Source organism: Lemur catta, chromosome 20 (assembly GCF_020740605.2).
Source record: "Lemur catta isolate mLemCat1 chromosome 20, mLemCat1.pri, whole genome shotgun sequence".
Classification (NCBI taxonomy): Eukaryota; Metazoa; Chordata; class Mammalia; order Primates; family Lemuridae; genus Lemur; species Lemur catta.
In genome coordinates this window covers 9,068,733-9,080,907 of record NC_059147.1, presented here as the reverse complement: position 1 = coordinate 9,080,907, position 12,175 = coordinate 9,068,733, and the positions used below count along the sequence as shown (strand labels likewise).

Below are 12,175 nucleotides of genomic sequence, written 5' to 3'. Positions count from 1 at the left end.
AGATTAAAATTTCTTAAACATTTTTTTAGCCCCAACCCCATGTTCTATTAGATACACATTTTCAAGCCATACATTACTCTTTCTAGTCCTGATTATCAATCCTTTCTCCAAGTAGAAAGGTGATGAAACATTTCTTTTTCCGTTTTTCTCTCTCTGTAGTTACAGTGTTACAGCATTCAGGTACTGGTAGATGGCCATGTTTAACTATTAATAATTGAACATCTTATTTTACAGTAATAAGATTAAACTCTTTATTACAGAAGTATTTACAAAAAATTAATTGTAGGATAAAGAGTAATCAGTGTCATTAGGGATCTGTTACATACAAAAGTCTCTGTTCTATCTATATCTGTATTTTTCCGTGTACCTTATTGCACTGAACATTTTTCCTTTTCTTCCTTCATACTTGATAGACTGGTCATGTCTTTCTTTTTTTGTTTGTTTTTCCCTCCTTCCCCACTTTTTAACAATGATATACCCAAGCCTACGTTTTTCCTTCCAGAACACATTTCTTCATTGTCTGTTAAGTCCATCTCTGTCTCCATTGTCAGCACATTTAGTTAGGGCTTTCTCTTCAGCAGCTGTGTGTGGCTTCCATTCATCAATCATTGCCCCACAAGGTTTATTCTTGCTTTTCTCTTGGAAGGAACTGAATTTATACAATTATTTATATTTAGATTTTTGACAAACAGAATAGAAGAAACTTATTCTGTTTGTAATGCCAAGCCATTTCAATAAGATACTACTAAAAACTAAACTCTCACCTGTTCCCCCACAAGAGGTCATTCATGCAAATAGAAATCAAGCAAACACATTTCAAAATCTAACACATAATTAATTTACACTTCTTTATGTTAGTTTTTTCAATAATACTCTAAAGCATCTAGGGCTACATTTTTCTTCTAGGTTATTTTGGTTGAGAAAATAATCTAATGGATATCATAGTGTTTGTATAATAGCCAAGTAGGAGTGAAGGAAGTAACATTCTGAGGAAATCTGTATCAGTTCTCATAATCCTCACCCCATGACAAGACGCAGGTTAGTAAATGACAGAGTTGAGCTTTGAATCTACATCTGAGTGGCTCCAAAACCTGTGCTCTTTGTTTTAGACCATATAGTAATGGTAAATATTATAATTATTTTATTCAATTTGATACTTGTTATTCTTAAAGGTGTATTTTTTTTCCAGGTTAACTCAAAATCAAACTTAAAGGAGCTATATATTGCTTTTCTGAAAAGGAAAAATTGTAAGCTATTTGAAGATTGCCTATTGATGTGTTATCTGTTAGAACCTTGAGAACAGGAATTCTGATAGTATGAAGCTGTGGTTGAAAGCCTTCCCACAACGTCAGGCAAAGTCCAGGGCTTTTTTCATCCTGCCTTTCCATCACCTGACCCTCTTCTGAAACCGTCTCTCAAGTCTTTAACAAACCCTGGTCTTACAAAGGTAAGTTGTTTTTTTCCAAAACCTTTTCCCCCCATGCTTTTCCCACATACCATCCCCATGATCCTCACAATGATGACAAGGATCCTAGAAAGAAATGGATGTCATCAAGATCATAATAAAAAACAAGGGTGATCACAAGAGAGAGAGAGATGTGCAGGATTGAGATTGAAAAAAGTCGGTGACAGTCAGCAATTCTTAGGTTTGCCATTATGGAATGCAATCAAAATCTATTAATTTTTTCTCAAACAACTTATTATCATCAACTCATAGGATTGCCAACAGACTACACAAAACTACCTTGGGAAGATGATTTTTTACTTTTATAAACACCTCCAGCAATGAGGAAATTTTGTATTATTCTCAGAAATCTTTATTAACTTTAGTATTCACAGTGTTAAACATTGACATAAATTCTTTCATCTCTAAAACTTAGGAATCCTGTTGATTTGAGTTTTTAGTCCCTTACTTCTCTCCTCATGTGAATATTCAGTCCTGCTGGCAATCGTAGGTGTACTTGAAAACTTTGAAATCTTCAACTTGACAATTAGCTTTTTTTTTTTTTTTTTTTTTTTTTTGTGAGATGGATGGCGTCTGGCTCTGTTTCCCTGGGTAGAATGCAGTGGCATCATCACGGCTCACTAAAACCTCAAACTCCCGGGCTCAAGCGATCCTCCTGCCTCAGCCTCCCCAGTAGCTGGGACTATAGGTGTATGCCATCACACCCAGCTAATTTTTCTACTTTTAGTAGAGACAACGATCTCACTCTTGCTCAGGCTGTTCTCAAAATATTGAGCTCAAGCAATCCTCCCTCCTGGGTGCCTCGGCCTCCCAGAGTGCTAGGACTATAGGCATGAGCCACCATGCCCAACCAGCTGCATTTTTTTATATGAGATCCTTTCTCCAGTTTTTAACTGGCATCCTATATGGTGTAAATAGAAAATTAGAGCTCTTAGTGTGATGTTGTAATAAGAAAACCACATGAATTTTAAACTTGGGTGTTACATTTCTTTCTATATCATAATAGTACTTAAAAATGCCCCATAATTCTATAACCACATAAGCATTTCTCTTCTACCATTTAAAACTTTTAAGATGAATTTTTCCTCACTTTTATTTTTATTTTTACTTTTTTTTTTTTAAGAGACAGGCTCTTGCTCTGTCACCCAGGCTAGAGTACAGTGGCAAGATCAAAGGTCACTGTAACCTTGAACTCCTGGGCTCAAGCAATCCTTCAGAGTAGCTAGGGCCACAGGAATGCACCACAATGCCTAGTTTTTAAAAATTTTTTGTAGAGACAGGTCTCATTATGTTGCTGGGCTAGTCTTGAAATCCTGGCCTCAACCAATCTTCCCTCCTCAGCCTCCCAAGCATGGGGATTACAAGCATGAACCACTGTGCCTGGTTGTAAGATGAATTTTTAAAAAGGAGTCTTCTTGCAGCATCTTGAATTGGTGTTTTAAAATTAAATCTTTTCGTTAAATTAAAAAATTCACATTGCCATAATATTCTAGAAATAAATACCTGGATATAAAAGTATATTTTATATCCTCAAAACAAATGTTGAAACACATAATTGAAAACCTGAATCCCATGGTTTTGTTTCCCTCCTCTCCTTGTCATTTTCAAAATTTCAGAGTTTTGTATAGGTTTGCACTATTTAATTCTACCAGATTACTATGTTTATCTTCTTAACCCCATATGCTTTTCCTGAGTTAGGTCATCTACTTGTACTCCAAATATATTTATCCAGATCTCTCTTCTAAGTCCCCTGTGTGCCTCAAATTTCATATGTCCTAAACTGAAAACCTTTTCCTGACTCTGTAATCTCCTCTGTCATCTGGCTTCCCCATCCTAGTAAATAACACCATATGATAAATAGCACTGAAACATTGAAAACTCCTGCACTCACTTCAGCCCTCCCTCAGATCGCCAATCCAATTACTCACCAAGTTCTGTATTTTCTGCCTCCTTACCATTTTTCATATCTTGTTACCATAATTCACTCTCTGACCTATGAGTTTGAAATACTGTTTCCAGACCCCCACCCCCATGTTCATCTATCTTTACATTGCTGCTAGGGTGACTCTTGGTAAATGTATCTGTGATGATCTAAGTCATCTGCTTATTGAAGGATCCCACTACATGAGGGGGACAGTTCACGTTGTAGATGACGCATGTGTTTTGTGGTTTGGACTGATTCTCCACGTTCTCTCTCTGTCGAGTCCCTCTAACCATGTTGCAGTTTGACCATGTTACTTTGGTGCCTCTCACTTGTCATGTTGTTTCATGCCTCATTGTTTTGCTCATGCTGCCCTGTCTAGAAACCCTTCTCACCCTTGCTCTATACTTGATCTATCACAGTATGGCCCTGTCTTTGCAGCATGTCCTGAGCTTCCCAGGTGGAATTGACTGTTCTCTCCTTCATGCCCTTACTGTCCTGTATTCACTTCAGTTGTAGAGCTAGTGAATTTTCCTTTTCTGTTCCTATTTGTTTTCGTACATCTCTACCCCCACTTGAATATAGGGCACAGTCTGTCTTCTGTTACTGTTTTGAGCTTCTCCCAGCATAATGGTTATGATTTGATAGAAGCAGTCAATGTTTGTTTGCTTGGTGACTGGTTTAGTGGATGAGCGAGTGAATAAATAAGATGTTTTCTGAAGTTGTTGTTTTTTTTTTTTTATAGGAAGGACGAAAAAAGCCAACACCTGGAAAAAAAGTAATATGGTATTGGTATTATTGAAAGTGCTCCTTGAGAGCAAATAAATAATGACAGTTTTATTTTCGTGTAAAAAACTAATAGAGGTGGTAAGTTAGTAGTGATTATCTCTGAAAATATTTCTATGCTTAAATGCTGTTATAAAAAATCAATTCATGTGTGTAGACTAAATATAATATCCATTTATTTTAAATACTTCTCTTTTACTGTTTTTCTATATACTACTGACTTCTTCCTGAAACTGCTTCAACCCTCTGAAAATTCTTTCTTGCTATTAATTTTATTTCATTAAAATCTTCATGAGTGGAGATAGACTTGTATATATATTTAAAATTCATAGTAATAAGTGTCTCATAAACGTGTCTGTGAATAACCTTCTATAGATATATCAGGAGAAGAGGAAAATATAAAATTTCCATTGGAACCTGAGGTACTGTCTATCATTGTTATTATTTTAAAATATAAGCATTGAGTGATGTTAAAGCATAAAAGGGGGTGCTTTACTTTCTCTGGTCTGCATATGCCTGTAAGGAATTATTTTCTTACATTTTTCAGCCAATCATTAATAAGGTCAATATGGGCTAACTGTATTACCACTGCATAGTAAATCCTGCCAATTTGTGGGATTCATTTAAGAAGCCAGTGCAAAAGGATTAAGACTTAAAAGTGACAAGGAATCAGTTTGGGTTGTGAAGTTAAGTTTGTCTAAAAACTGAAGAATTCTTCCTGTGGCCAAATGTATGATTCTGTGGTCTATATGGATGTGTAAAAGTCCTAATGAGATTCAGAGAGAAACAGGTTTTACAACATAGAACTTGAAAGGCTAATGCTTGGGACTTGAAAGAATTAATGTATTGGGATTGTCCAGTGTAAATCTGCAAGGAACATTTCAGGAGAAGGAAAAGCATGGACAATAGGAAATGTGCGACACTATCCTAAAAATAATTAGGTTTAGTGGTATTTTAATACAATAAGTAGAAATCATTTTCAAATATAGAACACGTTGAGTACCTCTGTGGTATTCAACAAGCCATGCTTATAGTAACAGAAGTATAACATAATGAGGACAGATTCTGAGGGGACAACTGTGGGAAGAGACGGGAAGGGCTTGACCCTTCAATAGAAGCAGCTGCTACATAGTGGTACAAGCACCAAGTGGAAGTCAAAAGACATGTTACTATCCTGGTTCCATCATTTACTAGAGCTGTGAAATTTTGGAAGAAATTATTAAACCAATTCAAATGTCAGTGGCCTCATTCATAAAAATAGTGCTAATATCTACCTCTTAGGTATGTGTGATGATAAACAAATGTGGTAAGAAAGGTGGAAACATTTTGTCAACTGGGAAGTAAATATGCAAATGCAAGACAAAATGATCACAGTTGTATTCAGGGACTTAATCAATGTGGAGGATCCTTTTTGTAAAATGAAGGCAGAAGTGTCCAGAAAAGAATGGGAAAGTTAGAATGGGTAAGTTTTTTTTTAATTTGCAGTACGTTAAATTTCAGCAGACTAATACTGGAGATGGGCTATAGGGATATAGTGATTTGGCACTAGAGACCTTCCTGATGAGATTTTAAATCTTTGACCTTGAATAAATGTCTGTAACTGAGTAGCAACTAGGTGCTAGACAGTTATACACTGATTATACAAGATGAAGCCTTATGCTGTAGTAGAAGGAGCAGAAAAGAAATAAACAACAAACACCTATAAGTCACTCGAAGTGCTACATACAAAGAAAACAGAATGTTCCGTTAGACTATTGAGGAAGTTTATAGTTAGGATGGGGAGGGGGAGTGGAACTCTACAGTCAGAGGAAATCTTTCTGAGGGGGACATTTAAGCTGATACTGAAGGATGGGAAGGAGTCAGCCATGCGAGAGTCTAGGAGGATGACATTCTGGACAGAGAGAACAAGGAATCATATTTGTTCATCATCTTACTCTTAACATTCTGGGATGACCGGGAAGCAGTAAGTGAGGTAACCAGCATCGTTATCATCATCATCATTTTTATTATTATACTGTGTAGAGAAGAAAATGTGCAAATAAGTGCCTGGCACATTTTTGATGCTACACAAATCAGTGTTCTTATTCTTCCCTCTTTATTAAGGCTTGCTATACTTTTTTGAAGTCATTTCTTAATTGGGAAAGAGTTACACACTACATCTAGAATTTGCTTGCTTTTATTTAAACGTTACATAAAGAGAAGTTTTTCTTACCACCCTGTCATTTTATTCAACCATTTTTCCTGTCAGTAAAAATTTTATCAAAAAGTACTTAGCTTTATTTCAAGCCCATGTTGACCTAAATGAAAGAGCTGCTACACTGTTCTGTTGACACTAAACATGACACACTCCAAAGTGTCTTATCATATCCAGTGTCTTACTTTTACACTAAAACGTGTCTATAATTAGAAATTTTTTAAATGGTTAATGCTGTATTATAGCAAGTGTATTGTATTTTTTAATAATTGCCCTCTGATTTCTGGTGAGCAATGCAAAGTAGAGTTAGGTATTTTGAAGTTAGATCTTTGTTGAAATATGCACGTAGCTAATGTTGTGTCTGAGTATGTGTCCTTTGGCATTCCATGCCTGTTTACAACATCAGTAGCCATCTACAGATGAAAGATAAGCTTGATCTAGAGAGCATATACGAGGTTCATCAGTAACGTTTTGGTTGTCAATACATGCTTCTCTTATTTTTAAGTTTTATTGTTTTTATGGTAGGAAAAGGAGATTTTTAAATACGTGATAAGGAAATCTTGATGCAACGCATTATTACTATTAATTGAAACTCATTATTGATATTAAATCGAACAGAATCTCTCCGAGCATCTCCCGCCAACACCTGTTGTTCCTTTCGCTGAGGATGCAGATCAAGAAGGAGAAAATACAGTAAATGAAGAGGTAGAAGGTGAGAACTGTATTTTATTTTTTAAAAAAGTCATTTCACAGAATGTTTAAAAACATGAGCACTGATATATTCGAATATCTGAGAAAGTCACCTATTAAATAATGCATAGTAAGAAAAAAGAGCAGTGAAATGGTGATAAGTTGTGTGTCTTATCCAGGGTCAGCAGCAGAGTATATTGAGAGAGCCACTGAAGGAGCTGCATTATTAGTTCCATTTCAAGAAACTCGAAGACCTGAGGAAGGTCAGGAAATAAGGAAGAGGAAAGGATTAAAGGGGAATGAAGAATGTGGAAGGCAGAGAGTACAGGAAGTACATAAAGGGAAAAGAAGCAGGTGTATATAATGGAGGGTGGTCAAATAAAATACTTCTTTAGAAAAGGAGGAGCGGGGTATTAGAAAAGTGGGAAGAGTATAAAGTGAACTTCCAGTACCAAAACATGTCAGAGACGTAGAGAATTTCCCTACTCTTCCTGTCTCCCCCTCTGTAGAGAAGGCATTAAGCACTGAGGCACCGGATCGTGCAGGTCTGTGTTTTCTCTGCCATAGAGGAATACAAGCATGTACGGTCAGGCATACATGTGTATAATTTAATGTCATGCAGAATGTTTTGACATCGTAGGAGAGTCTCCTGTAGGCCAAAGTGAGGGAACTGGAAAGAAGAAGAGAGTGGAGTTAATTATGAAGAGATCGGGGAAGCTATAGTGTCATAAGAAGTCCATTAAAAACTTTATGACTTAGAATGCAGATTCAGTTTGGGGAATGTGATAGGGAGGAACTTGAGACTAGATTCCAAGAGGCTAAGTTCAGGTAAAGAAATGTGGAAGCACACTCAGTATAGACCAGAGCTTCTCAAACGTTAATAAATTACCTGGGGACCTTGTTTAAAAAGCTCAGCAGCTCTCAGATTCTGCATTTCTAGTAAGTTCTCAGGTGATGCCAATGCTGCGTCCTTGGGCATGCTCTGAGTAGCAAGGGTATAGACTTCCCTGTAGAGAGATCTGGAAGAAGAGCCATTGGATAAGAGTTCCAGACAAATAACAGGATCATAATTTCTGGGGAGAGCAAAGAGAAAGAAATAGAATTTGTAGATGTAGGATACTGCTGCAAAATACAGCAGGAAGAAGTGATGGGACTAATCCATCAAAAGAATGTAGAAGGGGGAGAATCAAGAGCACAGATGCAGAGATTGCTGTTGCAAAGGAAGAAGGACTGTGCTGGGCAAGAGGGAGGAAAGAAAGAAGTCAGCTGGGCAACTTTGGAGTTAACGATGAGGACACTTGAGAGAACTCACTTCCGATGGCTCCTGTGTATTTGCACTCACACAGAAGATGAGATGATTGCTGCTCCCAGGATGACTGGAAGCAGGAAGGAGCGCTAGAGTTGAGGTAAACCACAGCGCCTCCTGTCTTCTCTCCATAACTCTCAGGCATTTAAGATACAAGTTGCATTTGTATTAGTTAATCAAATGAGAGTAATTTGAGTATAGAAGCATTGGGTTTTTTTTTTTAAAGAAAGCTAATTTTTTAATAAAATAGCTGTTTCTTAAAATCCTCTGTGGAGACTAACATAATATACCATACCAAAATAATTTTAGAAAAAAAATTTGTGGAGTTTATTCTTTGAATACTGAAATTGTTAGTTTCAATAAATATTGTACTAGTTTAGAAATAAGAAGGTTGTTATTAATAATATCTAATAATTCTGTGGCAATTCAATTGTTCCTTTTTGATAAGTATTTCAGTATTCAAAGCTTATGCACTATTTTTAGCTGTGCTTCATATACCTTCTTGCATGAGTGGATCAAGAAACTTTAAGATGGCTATACCAGAAATTAAAAAAGAAACTGATAGTAAACATTGAATCCATTTAATTATAGAATCATCACTAAGCCACTGTAGAATTTATGGTTTATAGGACAGAAGAAGCATAGCAATAGAAATGTCTAGAGCTGAAATTACTGTGGCAAGTAATAGGCATTGCCTAACTGCCAGCCAAGGAAATGTATTACAACTCTACCCATCTATTTTGGTATTTCATCTTTGTTCAGTGAAAACTTATATATTCCTGTTTTATATTTTATTTCTTTAATTAGTGAGAAATTGAACAGCTTCTCATGTATATTGAATTTGTATGGTTATTCCTTTTCTTAATTATTTGCACAGACTCTTACTATATTAAGAAATTGTTTCTTCATCTAAAAAAAAGAGGGCTACAGTAGAAAATAGAAGAAATGTAGGGGCTTACCAGTAGTCCACACGGGTATGGAGAAACATGAATATTTTCACAATGTTAACTAGTATGCCACAAGTGTCTATCCAAGCTGATCATTTCAGAACACTATCTCTGATGAGAATGAATGATACCTTCAAATGAACTGTCATCATAACTGTGTACTTCCTAAATTACAGGACAAATTGAAGAACATGATAAATACCTGTACTATAATGGTATAAATGATTCTGAAGGGGGTGTATTACAGGTATGCTGTTGCATTCTGCTATTGACTTTCACATTTATTCTCTCAGGATCGTGATTTGCTCTTCTGATTAATGATCACTTTTCTCCTCATCAGTCAGCATGTCCACATTGGTATAGGAACATTTTTCTATTTTAGTTACAGTCATTTGAAACATAATCTCACTCTCAAAATCTTAGCTGCATGTTTTATGAAACCTATATTCCTGTGTTTCTTGAGTATATTTGTCATGTTGCTGTCCTTAATAAACAAACAAAAAGATACCCCAAACTAATCATTTTCAAAGGGAAGCGTGAGGATTCAGCTCCATACTAACTGCATGGATGTGTGGTTGACTTTGTTGTATGTACATATAATGGATCATATGTCCCTTTTGCTTTTTAGAGCCTCCCAAGGAAGATCTTCCTTTGAAGGTAATAATTTGTATATTTTTATCTTGACTTATCAACTATATATTGTATGAAATATACATTATTTATTAATGATTTTGTTTCAAAACCCACTCAGCCTACAATAGAAGTGAAAGATTCTGTTGTGGATGAAGCAGTAGGAATGAAGAATGTAGAAGAATCCCCTTCAGGTAAATTTTGCAATACAAGTTTAACTCTGGAAAGAAGTAGATGAAAATATTTGAATTGCTCAGTCTTCTTATTTCTAATTCTTTTTTCCCCAAATTTGATGGAAGGATTTGACAAAAATAATGCAGATGTTATGTCTGGTATCCATGTTTAAAAAAAGATACAAGCTTAAGGAAATAGATTTTTTAAATGTAAGCTATAGCTGAGATGTTTCTGTGTTTATGTTTTGACACCCTAAATTCCCAGTTTGGAATCCCTGTACTTGTTAGGGAGTCATAGAGCTGGATTATGAGACTCTAAGTTTTCCTCTGTTGTCGAGCTCAGCTCTGGAAGCCGGGCTGGAGTAGATTGCAGATCGGGATGTGAACCTCATCTCTCTGTGTATTCCTGGAAGTCTTGGAGAGTTGCCTTCTGATTACCTGGGTTTTACCTGTACTGGGAATGGACTCTCCCCTTGTGCAACCTACAGCCAAACAACACCTTTTAGCAAGACATTTGTATTCTTCCTTTACCCAGAGCATCATAGAAATAAGAAAGAGAATGAGGAAAAAGAGTTGTTTTGTTTAGGCTAGTATTTACCATAAACCTGGGAGTAGGTACCAGGATTATGTGTAGATTTTAGGACGGGGTTTCAAAACTAGGTAGAGATCTAAAGCTTGCCTCCTCAAACACAGTGTGGTTTCATTGCCTTATTTTTGCAGCTCTGAACTCACGAGTATCAGTTATACCTGTATGCAAAGCAACAGAAAAAAGCACCTTCCAAAATCAAATATTAAGTGATTTCTTATGATTTCTATGACTTTATGTATGAGAGAATTGACTTTCCCCATGTTAATGGGAATCATTGGGAATTTGCTATGTGGTATCTCCTCAGCTGTGTCCACACATGTTTCTACTGTCATTTTAAATTTTGTCTGGTTCCTGAGAGTTCTGTTCATTTATTGGGTGGACGCATTTTTTTGTGAATTTTTGACATGTTTGTATGCCTGGAACCTGGTCACACCTAGTGTCTCCCCAAGTGGTTTGTTGAAGTTTTGGATAATTAGAAGCATTTCTTTTTGTTTTTTTTGAGACAGAGTCTCACTCTGTTGCCCGGGCTTGAGTGCCGTGGCGTCAGCCTAGCTCACAGCAACCTCAAACTCCTGGGCTCAGGTGATCCTTCTGCCTCAGCCTCCCGAGTAGCTGGGACTACAGGCATGCACCACCATGCCCGGCTAATTTTTTTGTATATATTTTAGTTGTTTGGCTAATTTCTTTCTATTTTTAGTAGAGACAGGGTCTTGCTCTTGCTCAGGCTGGTCTTAAACTCCTGAGCTCAAACGATCTGCCTGCTTCAGCCTCCCAGAGTGCTAGGATTATAGGCGTGAGCCACCGCGCCCGGGCTAGAAGTATTTCTTAAAAAAGTAAATATCCTGTCACAGATTAAGGTCCATTTAAACTCGCAATTTATAAGATAAAAGTCAATGTTATTTTTCTGCCTATTTTTATAAAGCCGATAGCTTTGATCTAGCTGTTCTACGTTCATTTTTAATCAATATATGCATTTGTCAGCAGAACAAGATTTGGAAGTGACATCAGAGCAAAAGCAATAAAGGCTTGAAGGAAGTGAAAATAACCAGCGTCGGGTGTGTAAAAATTTAAATTTAAATTCTTGGTTTAATATTGCTTTCTGTGCTTTCATAACGTAGCACAGTCCAGATGAAATTACCTTTCAGTGTAGCCTTTTAGAGTCAAAGAACATAATTTAATATTTCACCTTAAAAACGTTTTAACTAGTTATAAAACTTAAAATATTCTTAGACTGTGTAGTAACTTATAGCTAATCTTTACCCTTGTCATTGAGGCAAAAAAATTCTGAAATTTTCTGAATTTTTATAACCCCCTACCTTGATAAAGAAGGTCACATCTTACATTGAATCATATTATTAAGCAGTGGAAATGATGAACAAATGAACAGCGATGGCCGCTGAGTTGGACTGATGTTAAAGGGGTAGTCATTCCCAGTGGTTCAAAGTTGCAATTTTATATTGCCAGTCACTAATGC

The 12,175-nt window shown here is 36.4% G+C and overlaps 1 long non-coding RNA gene across 6 annotated transcripts in view; it reads left to right on the top strand.

Annotated features, from left to right (window-relative positions):
- Positions 1-12,175, top strand: part of LOC123625115 — a 48,874-nt gene that overhangs the window by 16,339 nt on the left and 20,360 nt on the right. For 2 of the 6 annotated variants that reach the window (XR_006730364.1, XR_006730367.1), the window contains exons 5-11: positions 1,190-1,447; positions 4,132-4,594; positions 6,985-7,078; positions 9,486-9,556; positions 9,938-9,966; positions 10,061-10,133; positions 11,686-11,756. This is a non-coding gene — a long non-coding RNA (uncharacterized LOC123625115). Of the gene's footprint in view, positions 1-1,189; positions 1,448-4,131; positions 4,595-5,297; positions 5,635-6,984; positions 7,079-9,485; positions 9,557-9,937; positions 9,967-10,060; positions 10,134-11,682; positions 11,757-12,175 lie in introns of those variants that run through there. The other 4 variants (XR_006730365.1, XR_006730369.1, XR_006730368.1 and 1 more) reach the window with 4 other exon arrangements.